Source organism: Natator depressus, chromosome 3 (assembly GCF_965152275.1).
Source record: "Natator depressus isolate rNatDep1 chromosome 3, rNatDep2.hap1, whole genome shotgun sequence".
NCBI classification, from domain to species: Eukaryota; Metazoa; Chordata; order Testudines; family Cheloniidae; genus Natator; species Natator depressus.
In genome coordinates, this window is record NC_134236.1 from 103960243 (window position 1) to 103974995 (window position 14753).

The window sequence follows — 14753 nt, forward strand, 5'->3', positions numbered from 1 at the left end:
GGTCCAATGCAGCACTAAACATGCACAGAAAACTCTTCAAAAACACTAATAATGCATAGTTTAGAACTCCAAAGTTGTGAAATGCCAAACTTGAGGTTGCCCAGCCAATCAATATTTCATACAATATTTTCCACAACCTTAAGTACACATGGAGTTCTGCTTAACAACAAGAAATGAAATCAATGAGGCAGGAGCTGTTGCAGAACCTTGCTGTATTAACTGTGCACCATACAAGACTGTAGGAAAGAAATTGTACAACATTATATAGTAGTCTTTAGTTAAACAGTCATAGTCTTTTAGAAATATCATGATTTAGTCATGTTAGGGGACAGAGCTAATACTGCACATGCAGCCTTAAATTGTAATTCCCTATTTCTCCCACCTTTTGAAATCCAGAACAGGGAGTGTTCTCTGTCTACACTGCAATCCAGAGGTATGACTGCAGCACATGTTGACATACATACTCGAGCTCGGATATATATACATCTGCTGCAATCATACCTCCCGATTGTGGTGTAGACGTACCCTTCTGAAGCTTCACAGAATTTAACCTAGAGTCAAGGGCCCTGCAGTGAGGCAGTGGAGTTATGCTCATACTTTATATTGTACTAGGGATTGCTGTAAAACAGAAAGGATGTGGTCTGAATGAATCTGGGCTCCTGTGGAACCCTGCCTCATTCACTAGTAACCTTCAATACATTTTTGACTATATAGCTAACTTACCATACACATGCATGTGCGCTTTTTCTTTTTTAAAACATTATTCCATGTTTGTTAAAAAATACTGCTATTCCTTTAATGCTTACTGTGCAAACTCAAAAAGTAGTTGGCAAAGACTCATGACTTGGCCAAAATAAAAATCTGTGTTCAAAGGAACACTCCAAGACATATCTCCACAGTGGGGCTTTTTCTCTGCCAAATTTCATCTTTCCACCTTCAGTCACTTTGGCCGTAGAGCTGTTTTTTTTTGTTTAAGTGAAATAATTATTTTATAATGTGAAATGTGTATCCATTCACTCTCCTCTGACTAGAAAATAGCTGAAGCATTTTCCTTCAAGCTCAAACCTTCCAAAAAATGCTCTCCTTTAGGTAAAGACCAAGTGTGGAGAACTTCAACTCAAGAGGTAAAAGTTTCAGAAAATTATGAGCAACTGGATACAGAGGTTTAGAATGGAAATGCTTAGGTCTCCTTAACTGTGTGTCACTAGCACTTCAGCTATCTAAAGGGTTTTTTTCTATAGCACCCATTACCGCAGTAATATGTAAAGTACACTGACTTGGTGGTATGAAAGTATACTCAATGTAGAGCAGTAATGTAGCATTTTCTTGTTTTATAGCTATTCCCTTTTATTTGTGGTGATGCCCACTATGTAATGGGTGTTTTCAAACATTCACGACAGTCCCTAGGCTTAGACAGGCAAATAGAGGCTAAGGAAAGGGTAAGGAAGACCAAAAAAAAAAAAAAAAAAGGATTAGTTTTACACAAATGAATCAGGCTCACCACGGTTAGCATGTTCATTCCAGGCACCTTTAAATACTGATTTATACCGGATGTGACATTGGATGGTGAATAAGGAGACCGTAGTTAATGTAATTACTCAAGAGGCTCCACTTTTTGACAGTTAAATGCTTGATTACATGTAGCTTGCGGAACAGGTAGTACAAGATTCAATTCCAGACTGCTTAATGGTTCTGTAATATGAACTGGGGGTAACTGTAGGATAATGAATGAAATGGAAAATGCTTTGCACACAGATTAACAGAATGGGGAGTCTGTAACTTAGTTTGCGAGTCCATGTATAAAATAATCATATAAAATACCTTCAGTAAAGAGACAGGATTGTACTTCAATTGATACACAGAACAGACATACCATATGGCAACTCTTCAGTATTCTGGACAAGTTCTCACAAAACCAAATCTTCAGCATAGTGATGAGGGAGAGTTAAGTCAACTAGAGAATATTCTTTAGGTTTATAAAAGTAGATGCAATTTTATCAGGGTACAATACATTGTTAATAAACAACAATACAAGCTGAGCTAGTTGCCCATGAAAATGGGCATAATCCTCGTCAGCACAACTAAAATATTTAATGGGGGGGAATGGAAATCTCAGGGGGCTGGTGATGATAGAATCTTTCAGTTTTAAGTCAACTGTACAGACTTTGCCCAAAGTTGGTAATGCCTACTGTCCTCTTAATGGCTGTTCAGGATCCTATGTGAAATGAATCAGTGGTATCAGCCCAGTTCCTAGTAGACAGTTGCCTACATCACAAAACCACCATCACAGCTAGAGCTGGTCAAATGCTGCAAAACCTTGAGCTCTCAACTGCTGTTCGGTGGGACCATATTAATACCTTTCATTCGCTCTGAGACTATTTGCATGGACAGTTTGTGTTCACAGCGTCTGGAGTATATCTGTTCTTCAGATAACTAACTACCTGCATTCAACTATGAACAAGGATATTGGTGCATCAATGAGAGCATTTAATTCTCAATATTCACTCTTCGATATTCTACTGGGGAAACCATCCAATTCACTAGGAAGTGGAAGGAATAACATGACACAAGTGACCAACTGCATAACATAAATAGTTGCATTAGACAGTTCACAAGCACTCTGGAGGTGAACATTTATTTACATATGACATTACAAATATGTGCAAACAACAAATACAGCAGTTACAGAAACTAGGATAAACTCATGAACAATTCTCACCCAAAGGATGTAATGGGATAACTTATGTAATGATGCATCTAGAAACAAAGAATGCAGGCCATACTTTACATGATGACAAACTCTATCCTGAAAATCAGTGACTCTGAAAGAGATTTAGGGGTCATAGTGGGTAATCAGCTGAACATGTGCTCCCAATGTGATGCTATAGCTAAAAGAATTAATGTGATTCTTGAATGCATAAACAGGGGAATCTCGAGTAGGAGAAGACATGTTATTTTACCTCTATATTTGGCACTGGTGCGACCACTGCTGGAATACTGTAGCAAGGTCTAGAGTCCACAATTCAAGAAGGATGTTGATAAATTGGAGAGGATTCAGAGAAGAGCCATAAGAATGATTACATGATTAGAAAACCTGCCTTAGCTTATCACTATAAAGAGACTGAGCTCCTTGAGTCTAACAAAGAGAAGGATAAGGGGTGACTTGATTACAGTCTAGAAGTATCTACATGGGAAACAAATATTAAATAATGGCTTTTCAATCTAGCACAGAAAGGTATAACATGATCCAATAACTGGAAGTTGAAGCAAGGGTGGAAGCAAGGTGTAGATTTTTAATAGGGAGAGCAATTAATCACTGGAACAATTTATCAAGGCTTGTGGTGGATTCTCCATCACTGACCATTTTTAAATTCAAGATTAGATCTTTTTCTAAAGCTACGTTCTAGGAATTATTCTGGGGAAGCGCTATGGCCTGTGTTATACAGGAGGTCAGACTAGATTATCACAATTGTCCCTTTTGGCCTTGGAATCTATTAATCTAACCAGCTGTAGACAAAGTTGCCACTAATTGATGTAGTTGTTACCAGTTTCCAAGGATTGAACTGGCATTGAGACTTAACTGGCTTTTCATTCCTAGAGTTTGTCCTGCAGGACTAGCATTTGAGGCATCTTGGTGCTCAACAGGGAGAGGCTTAACTACCTATTCTATGGTTGATGGAAGACATTTGTCTCCAGGACTGTCACTCCCGTGCTTTCCAGGGTACTACATTCATTTAGGTTAACTCTTCTTTTCCTTTAAACTGCCCTGAACAATTTTTTGCCTTTGTAATCTTCTAGTGCTTATCTTAGACTGATGGTTCTGTTCAGCTAATTATTGCTCTTGGGAATACATTTTCATACTTCTGATGGGAAATTGCCACCTTCCTTTTTAGAATCTCTATTCTCCATGATTAAGCTACCACAAACTTGATGTAATTAAACGGAATGTGTATGGAGATAAATGGAGCCGGGGGGGGAACAGTGTGGCAAAGCTGGTAAAATGTGACAGGAGCTGTTTTAAAATAATAACTAAAAAAACTTGACCCTGAGAGCAATATGTCAATTTTAGTTGGGTATCACTATTTATACAGGAGATGAAAATTTGCTAGATAGGTCAGAAATCAAGCCCAGTGGCCTGAAGAGTATGCAGACTAAGTAGACAACATGTAAGGGAGTGTGGGATGCAAGATTTATATTTTACCTATTTTGCCCTTTCAAGAGTAAATGCCCTTCTTGTAAGATCTGTGTTACTCAAACATACATTAGTGGGCTCAATAGAGGAATAACTGGATGAAATTTTATGTACTATGTTATGCGGGAGGTCAGACTAGATCAGTGGCTCTCAACCTTTCCAGACTACTGTACTCCTTTCAGGAGTCTGATTTGTCTTGAATACCCCCCCAAGTTACACCTCACTTAAAAACTACTTGCTTACAAAATTAGACATAAAAATACAAGTGTCACAGCACACGATTACTGAAAAATTGCTTACTTTCTCATTTTTACCATATAATTGTAAAATAAATCAATTGGAATATAAATATTGTACTTACATTTCAGTAAAAAGAAAAGGAGTACTTGTGGCACCTTAGAGACTAACCAATTTATTTGAGCATAAGCTTTCGTGAGCTACAGCTCACTTCATCGGATGCATCCGATGAAGTGAGCTGTAGCTCACGAAAGCTTATGCTCAAATAAATTGGTTAGTCTCTAAGGTGCCACAAGTACTCCTTTTCTTTTTGCGAATACAGACTAACACGGCTGTTACTCTGAAACCTTACATTTCAGTGTTATACTTGAGCTTGTTTTTTCACTTGTGAGCCTTGTCTGAAGCCCAAGCCCCAGTCGGCAGGGCTGAAGCATGTAACTTAGTGTCGTAGGGTCCCCCATGGCATGAGCCCCGGACGGTTGCCCTGCTTGCTACCAATAATGCCAGCCCTGCACTTGCAATCCGCTTAAACATTTCCCATGGACCCCCCCTCCCCCAGGTGCTACAACTCCCAGTTTGAGAAATGCTGATCTAGATGAGTTGAGTAACCCCTGAAAAAACTCTGCGTACCTGCAGGGGTACATGTACCCCGGTTGAGAACCACTGGACTAGATGATCTAATAGCCCTTTTGGCCTTAAAAATCAATTAATCTTTCCTATTTTCTCTACTTATTTCATTAGCTGTAGTTAAAGTCATGCCTGTCTGTTTGCTTTTTGATTGCCAGTATGTCTGCAGTCTTACCCAGTGTTTATCCTTTTACCCTTTGCTATTTTTAATTTTATTGCTAGATGTGCTCTGCTTTCATATCTTCCATTTCACCACTTCAGGAAGATGTGATGTTAGTGACTTAACTCAGACATTTCCATGAAGGTGTCGATTACATTATTATTGCTGGAGGCTTCAAAATAGCTTGCAGGTGTTAAGCGAGTTTGTCTATAGAAATATTCATGGCATGTTTTCTGAAAATGAATGAGATGTGTTTTTATTACATACACACCACTCTCTCTGCACTTCTTGCATATGCAATGGCTTGTATCCACCTGACTTGTAACAGTGCAGGTTTTGCATTATAATTTAAATATATTGCAAACAAAGTGGCGCAGAGGGTTGGTTAAACAAAATCACACTAGCCATGAAAAGTTTGGTAGCCTCATTTTGGTTAGTTTGTGTTCTACTGTCCCTCTAAATATTGAATGCTGGGATAAGCATGTGTGTGTGCATATATAAAACCATACATCTGCGTGCTTGTGTGTGTATGCACACATTCACACTGGTATGGAATTTTAATACCTCCTTGTTAAAATTAATAATGGAAAAAGCTGAAAAATCAAGGTAATAGGGTTTTGTAAGATCCCAGAAATAGTCCATACAGTTGGGTGTACAGTATATTTTTCTGAGCTGAAATGTCTTGCCAACAAACAAGCTACAGTATACACTAATTGCTCAATGAGAAGGATCCATCTCATCCTATTTTATACACACTCTGGCACACTGAATGAGGCTTATGTCCTTGTGTAATGTTGATGAAACAATACAGCAAAACCAAGTTTCTGTATCAGCGAATCAACTAAATTTACTGCGTCTCTAGATAGTGAATGTGTCATGCACGTGCACATCACAGAAATACTGATGATCAGAGGGACGGGAAGCACACAGTCTGGAACTAGCATAGCTTTGGCACAGCTGGTGTGCGTGCAACATGGATGAGTGGTTTTCTCAAGCCTATTTCCAGACTAATTAGTCCAATTTCCAGTATTTGTGCATGAGGTCAACATACTAATTTTTCAAAATTGCCTCAATTTGGGGGATGATGGGAGAGGTGAAACCATGAAATCTTGATGGCCTGCCAGTTGGAAGCAATGTTTGAGGGTGCGTCAATTCCTTTTCTGCTTGTCCACCAAACTTTCCAGCTAGCATATCCCTGGCTGTCCAAGATTCTAATGTTTCCTGTTCAGTAGCCGGATGGAGAGGAAGCTCCATGTGCTTCCTGGTTTTAGAGGTGGCACAGTGAGAAGGGCAGGGCAGCCAGTAAAAGCAAATGTTCAAAGCATAAGAGGATTTGGTGACCCTGCAGAAGTGGAACTCTATGTCATCCTGCTTGAAAGCAATCACCGTTCCCCTATTTAATTAACTGTATGACTTGATGATAAAGCTCTTCTTCCCCCTTCACCCCCCCCCCAAAAAAAAAGCATTTAGAGGGCACAGACAGACTTTTTCGCTCAAAGTCTACCTTATGATTCATTTCTGGACTTGGCTCAATCAAGATAGCTCCATTCACTTATCACCTCACTCAGACAACCAGGCATCTTGTGATTATGGCTATTATTAGATCTGGCCAAAACTTGGGAGTTTCGGTTTGCAAGAAGCTTTGATATTTTGGAATTTGCTTTCATTCTGATTTGGAATGAAACCAATTTTACTGAAATTTCCCTGAAAACTTTGTTTTGGAAACACTGACAGGTGGTGTTCCTGAAACAAAAAATGTGAAATTGACTGTCTTGTCACTTTCACGGCTTTTATTCCCTGGATGGGAGCCCAGCTGTGGCCAAAGCCAGGGCACCCAGGGCTTTCAACCTTGTGACCCCAACCAGTGTGCATGGGCTGAAGCCTGGGCTATCAGGGCCCTAGGGTCTCCACTTCCTCTCAGGGAGCTTGGTGGTGCTGCTGCAGACCGGGTACCTTAGCAGCCCTAAGAGTCCTGGCTCCATTCATGGCTCCAGAGCCTTCCAGGCCCAAGAGAGCTGATGCCAGGGGCTGCTGCAGTGCCGTGGGCCCTGGAACACGGGCTCCCACCAGTTTTCCAATGGAAATCCACCTGTAACTTCAACTAAAATTTTGTCAAATCTGTAATAGATTTGACTAAACATTTTGCTTCAGTGAATCAGCATTTTCTGATGAAACTAAGGTTTGTTAGAAAATTTACTACTAGCTGTAATAAATAAATAATAATAATAAAAGTAATTTTAAAGCTCAAGCAAAGCTCCAGACAGGATCATAGCCCTGAAGACTAAAGTTCTCCAGAACGATTCTCCTTCATGCCGTGTGCTGTGCTTCTAGCACTGCTGCAATCTTACTTTCTGCCCTTAATGCTTTGGTTGCCATTTTATTTTCCAACTTCCTCTGCATCTAGCAGACCAGATCCCAGCTGAGGTAAATCAGTGTAGCTCCGTTACTCGTTTGAGCTATTGTGACTTATACCAGCTGAGAGTCTTGCCCAGAGAGTCTAGGGATGTGGAATATTGTTTTTTAGTGACTAGAGTATTGTAAGTACTAGAGGTGGAAAAGATGAAGCCAGAAGAGCAAAAGCCAGACATGCCTTTGTAACTCAGATGCCCATCTATTCCTAGTTCTGCTACTGTCTTGCTGTGTGCGGTTGGGCAACTTGAATACCCTCTCTGCTTCATTTTTTCCCCTTCCTCTGTTAAATGGGGATTATACTTGTGTGGCTGAATTTATAAACATTAGTCACATGTTTTAGGTTCTCTGGTATAAATTGCTCTGTAAATGCAAAGTATTTATCATAGGAATCCGGAGTCAATTATTAGTTGTCTGCACTGATGAAAAATCTGTGGTAGCTCAATTTTTAACAGACTTTGGTTGGGCCAGCAGTTTCACTTCTCAAGTTTTCCCATTGATTTCAGCTTGTTCCCACTGACTGTTCGGTTTATTGTTATAGAGTTATTGTTACTGACTTATCGTTTTTCATGGCAGCTGACTGTTTCACCATTATCTGTGGCTTCACTTTTCTGAAACATGCATATGGGTTCTCCTAGAAAAGGTCCCCAGATATTTTTTTAACATGGGTAAAACACATTTTCCACTAGCTTCATTCTTGGAAATGGTTAAACCATTTTCACTGTAACTTAAATAAATCAGCCTAAGGCAAATCCCCAGCATGGAAAACTTCAGCACAAAGCTATTATCAACTGAAGACATTTTTTCCAGATACACTCTAACATATTTGGGTGCATACAGCCAAAGAGGAATGTCTTTAGAGAAGTCCCCTACATCAGTGGTTCTCAACAAGGGGTACACATACCCCTAGGGGTACACAGAGGTCTTCCGGTGGTACATCAACTGATCTAGACAGCGGCCTAGTTTTACAACAGGCTACATAAAAAGCACTAGCGAAGTCAGTACAAACTAAAATATCATACAGACAATGACTTGTTTATACTGCTCATATTCTATACACTGAAATGTAAGTACAATATTTATATTCCAATTGATTTTTTGGTAAATTATATGGTAAAAATGAGAAAGTCAGCAATTTTTCAGTAATAGTGTGCTGGGACACTTGTATTTTTATGTTTGATTCTTGTAAGCAAGTAGTTTTTACTTGAGGTGAAACTTGGGGGTACGCGAGACAAATCAGCCTCCTGAAAGGGGTACAGTAGTCTGGAGAGGGTTGAGAGTCACTGCCTTACATGTTCAGGTAGCTTGCTGAGTTGGGTGGGTGATGGGCAATAAAAAGGGTAGAGGGAGCAGCAAATCCCTTTTTCCCCTAAAATGTCTATACTTTTTGCTGAAGTCTACTATTAAGAGTGACTTCAGCGGCAGACAGCTTGTGTATCACTGACCATGATCTTTGAAAGATTAATTTAAACAGTTTGGCAGTGTGAACAGTTGATCTAATGCTCTGTCAAGGGGGTTCAAGGGTTAAATTCAGCGGTGATGCAGCGGTGATGGAGTAGGCCCAACTCCACTGACTTCAGTGGAACTGTATCCATTTATATCAGGGCTGAGTTTAGACAATTAATTTTTAACTTAATATTACAGATGTTAAGCGCTACAGTTCATGCAACTAAATGTCTGATCTCACATCTCTCAGTGCTTTGAACACCTTTCAAGTGGTTCTCTCCAAAACAGAAACTCTGAGAGCATCATTTTTCATCTCAAAGAAAGAAAGAAACCCCATTATTTCCTGGAACAGAAACATCACTGGTCAAATTCTGTACCGGGAACTGAGAGCAGAATCTGACCTATCCTTTATAATGCAATTATAACTCTTTTATTATGAAAAAATGCTTATTTGTGTTTATTTGGAAAAGTCATGGACATGAGATTATATCCTTTGCTCTTGGGATCCCAGCTTGGACTATTCCAATTAAACCAGAGTATCCAGATGTGAATGAACTGTTCATTCAGAGTTCACAGGATGTTCACATTGGCTCAGATCCTTCAAGACAGGGTCCATAGCAGATATTTAGTTTATTTAATTAATTTATTTATTGCATTAGTTAGCACAGTTGGTATCTTGAAAGGGATGTACTGATCACAAGACTTCCTCTACCCCTGCAGACTGGCTAGTTTATATGTGTCAAGAATGAGTTACTTTTTTGAGAAGAAGTGGAACAGGAGATGTTGAATTTTGAGCACTATTACATTTCACTGTTAACACTGTTAATACAAGGAACAGAAGCAGCTCTAATCAGGTGGCTGTTTAAATTCCTTATGATCATTGGTTCCTCCTCATCATCATCACACCCCTCATTCTCATTCTCTCTCTAGCTCTTCCTCCCCCTCCTCCCCTCTAGGTCTTAGACAGAAATTTGTTGTCACCCCTTCCTCTCCATCCCCCAGGTCCCATGTTAGAGGTTTAAAGTGTGCTGGCCATCTGTGGAGGAGTGATTTGCACCCCAATGGAACTTGCCAGCTACTGGGGAAAAAATTCTACTTTTTTTTACATTTTAAAATTTTATTTGATTGAATAAATTAGTCCTGTAGTGCAACAAAAAGCCCTTGTGTAAGGCTCCAGCTTCAGTGGGTTTTGGATCAGGCTCTGTTTGACTATATTTGTGCCCTTTGGGTGGGTTTTTTGGCTTTCTGTCAATATTCTATCACAGAGGTTCTCAAAACTTTCTCATAGCTTAAACCCCATCTCAGTAGAGAGAGTACTCTCATGGGCTGCCATTCATGATCACTCTGACCACTGCACACAACTTATCAAATTAATACATCGTCCCTCTGGCGACTGCAGCAATTGTTTACATGGAAGAGCATCAAATTTGGATGTAGTTTTTTAAAAAATGTGACTTGCCAGATGGTAACAAGGAGGACAGTCAGCCCCGTGTAACTAGCCAACTCTCCATGGACCACTGGCAAGTGATCCGCAGACCACAGTTTGGGAACTGCAGTTCTAGTGAATAAGCTTTACTAGCATAAACGCTACGCTGATTTTAAGTGTCAATGATTAAATAGTCACCAAAACCAAATTTCAAGATTGCATGAACAGTGAAAACTTTGATTTTATTCCCAGACAAAATATGCATGCTATTGTTGGTTAGTTGCATAAATCAGCCAATCCTGGAGCAAAAAACAAAACAAAAGAAAAAAAAATCCCAATGTGACTTAGGTCACTAGTCAACACTGAACATTTTGAATTTCAAACATTAGACATTCACAGTGAGCTGTTCACACACCATCTGCTGACAAAGAACTAGGCCCTGAAAAAATTCACAAATTCTGATATTGAGAATTTCACAAATTGTCTGTGGACAATTTACAAATAGGAAAGAGGGGAATTTGTCAGGTTATTCAATGTGAATGATTTCCCCAGATCTAGTCCTTAGTAAAAAAAAAAAGCATTTTAAAATGTTTTTATGGGGCATTCAAAATCCAGATCTGAATTTTTCAAAGAGGAACCTAGGAATCAGCATATAGGATCAAAACTGAAGTCCGTCTAGTCCGGTATCTGGTCTGTTTCAGCAACCAGCACAAGCTGTTCCCAAAAGCAGTAGTGGAATAATCTGGCCACAGAGAATATTTCTTCCTAAATCATATTTGTTAGATGTTGGCTTATGCCTTGAAGCTTGAGGGTTTATATCCTTCCACAACCTCCTGTGGGCTTTCTTTAAAAGCTTGCTTTGGATGTTCTTATTATCCATATAAATGTCCACACTTTTTTGAATCTCCTGCTAGACTCAGGAATCTCTGGGACTTAAGATAAATGGTGATCTATGGTGAGGCTATGCATGCTTCCTATAAAACAGAAGCAAATGGTCTTCCCATGATGCCTGTAGATGGCAATGACATTGAACGGGTAAATAGTTTTTATCTCTCTGGGTAGTTGGTTGACAGCAGGAGGTTCCATAGCTGAAGAAGTCACATGTTGGATCAGTCTTGCATCATTGGCATTTCAGTGTCTTCAAAGGCCTCTGTCTGCGCAGCAGGATGTCCGTGTGGCAACTAAGATATGAGTGCTCAAGGCAGAGGCAATGACTGCTCTGTTATATAGAGCAGAAAGATGGCCGCTAAAAACAGCACAGGAAAAGAAACTTAACAGTTTTCAGTGTCAAAAACTACAGCATCTTCTTAACATCATTGGTTTGATTTTTGTCACAAATGAGGTGACGCTTCAACAAGCCTAGCAAGTTGCGGTCTTGCACCAGTTGAGAACAAGATGACTGCAAGGGTGGGGTCACGTCAAACATACAGGTAGGTACACACTTCTACAGAAGGTTTATAGAGCTGAAGTTGAAGGAAGTAGAGCTCGAGGCTGACCATAATTGAGGTTGGCAGATGCAATTTTGAGGGATTTAAGGAAACTGAAATCCTCCCCTATTGACTCTTGCCAAAGGAAAAAGACTTGCAAGAGACCTTTCAAGATGAAAGTCCATTCTGTGCACTGACATAGCTACATCATAGCGATATGACTCTGCTGCCGCTCAGAGACTCCTGACTCTTGTGGCAATCAGTCCCATATGTGAATTATGTGTTTTTAACTCTCCCATTCATACTATCCCCCAACACCAGCAGTTTGGAATCCAGGTGCCAGTGGAACAGAATCAGCTACACCAGCTTGTCACAACAGAGGAATTTTTTGTCTTGTAAACAGGGGAATTGCCAAACTCAACAGTGCAAAGGGGACTCACTGAATGTAAAACAGGTGTAGGCCCAGAGGTACATAAGCACAAGAACTGTTCTTTTTAATGAAAGCATGCCTTGGAAGGCATTCCAGTGTTAAGATTGGAGGCAGAAAAAGAAATCTCAGGCCAAAGACGGATGGTGATGAGTACTGAATATGGCTGCCAGATGGAGAGGCAAAATATTAAAACTGTGCCTCTTTGTGATTTATTTTCTATTGCATTTCTGTAGTATATATGCATAATATGCAGCATTTGTTATAGCATTAGCTCAGAGACAAAAGACCATTGCCTGACTTCAGTGTGCAAATTCCCTTGACCTTTTTGGAAGGAGAATCTGCAATGTTTCCAAAGCATATTGTACACATGCAGTACTTCACACTCATATCCTAGGAACTTAGGTATTGTACCAAACCTTAAATGAAATCAGTGTCTAGTGTATATACTCCAGAGAGTAAAGTTGACCAGTAGAACAATAAAATCTAGTTTGTGTCTTTTACGCCAAAGCTTGTTACAAATGTTAGGTCTGATTCTTGCATGTTGTATAGTCACTGCACAGTGTGCATCAGTTGCTACCCAAAAGAATGGCAGTGTTTTACCCCTAGTTAGCACTGTCTGGTGTAAATAACAGCACAAGGGGCAGGGCGATGTAATGGGCTTAGTTCTTCATTCATAGTCTATGCAGCTGCCACTGGAATACTGTGTCCAGTTCTGCTGTCAACAGCTTAAGAAGAATGTTGATCTATTAGAGTGGGTTTGGAGCCACAAGAATGATTAAAGGATTAGAAAACATGCCTTACAGTGAGAGACGCAAGTTGCTCAATCTACTTAGCTTAACAAAGAGAAGGTTAAGGAGTAACTTGATTAGTTCGTGAGTATCTACATGTGCAACAAATATTTGATAATGGGCTCTTCAATCGAGCAGACAAAGATATAACATCTGATGGAAGTTGAAGCTCGACAAATTCACATGGAAATAAGATATAAATTTGAGGATATTAATCACTGGGACAATTGTAATTATTGGGGCTACTCAGTGATGGAGTACACCAAACCCCCAGTGTGCCAGTCGTGTGCCAGGTGTATTGCGACTCAGAGACAAGCGCTGTAGGTGGTTCAGCAGCTAGGCCATGTAAGTACTAGCCCTGGTTAGGGTGACCAGGTGTCCGGTGTTTGACTGGAACACCTAGTTGAAAAGGAATCCTGATGGCTCCAGTCAGCACCGGCGACCGGGCTGTTAAAAGTCCAGTCAGCAGTGCTGCGGCGCTAAGGCAGGCTAGTTCATACCTGTCCTGGCTGGCACCACACTGCGCCCTGGAAGTGGCCAGCAGGTCCGGCTCCTAGGCGGGGGGCCACAGGGCTCCGTGCACTGTCCCCGCCCCGAAAACCAGCTCCACACTCCCATTGGCTGGAGCTTGCTGGCCTCCCCACGTAGGACCCAGATCTGCTGGCTGTTTCTGGGGGGCACGCAGCGCGGTGCCAGGACAGGCAGGCAGCCTGCCTTAGCCCTGCCACTGTGCTGCTGCCTGGGAGCTGCCCAAGGTAAGCCCCAACCCCATGCCCCAGCCCTGAGCCCTCCCAAACCCCTCATCCCCAGCCCCACCCCAAAGCCTGCACCCCCAGCCCAGAGCCCTCACCCCCGCTGCACCCCTGCCCTAGCCCAGAGCCTCCTCCCACACCCTAAACCGCTCATCCCTGGCCCCACTGCAGAGCCCTCACCCCCTCTTGCACCCCAACCCCTGCCTCAACCCGCAGGCCCCTCCCACACTTCAAATCCCTTGGCCCCATTCCCCAGCCTGGAGCCCCCTCCTGCACCCTAAACCCTCATCCCTGGCCCCACCCCAGAGCCAGCACCCCCAGCCCAGAACACTCACCCCCTCCAACACCCCAACCCTCTGCCTCAACCCATAGCCTCCTCCCACACTCTGAATCCCTTGGCCTCACCCCCCCCCCAGCCTGGAGCCCCCTCCTGCACCCCAAACCCCTCATCCCCAGAGCCCGCACCCCCAGCCGGAGCCCTTCTGCATCCCAACTCCCTGCCCCAGCCCGGAGCCCCCTCTCGCACCCTGAACCCCTTATTTCTGGCCCTACCCTGGAGCCCACACCCCCAGTTAGAGCCCTCATCCCCTCCCACACCCCAACCCCCTGCCCCAGCCCAGAGCCTCCTCCCACGTCCTGAACACCTCATCTCCAGCTCCACTGCAGAGCCCTCGTCCCCTCCTGCACCCCAACCCCTGCGTCAACCCGCAGCCCAAATCCCTTGGCCCCAGCCTGGAGCACCCTCCTGCACCCCAAGTCCCCCCATCCCCACCTCAGAGCCAGCACCCCCAGCCCAGAGCCCTCACCCCCTCCCACACCCCAACCCCCTGCCTCAACACGCAGCCCCCTCCCATACTCT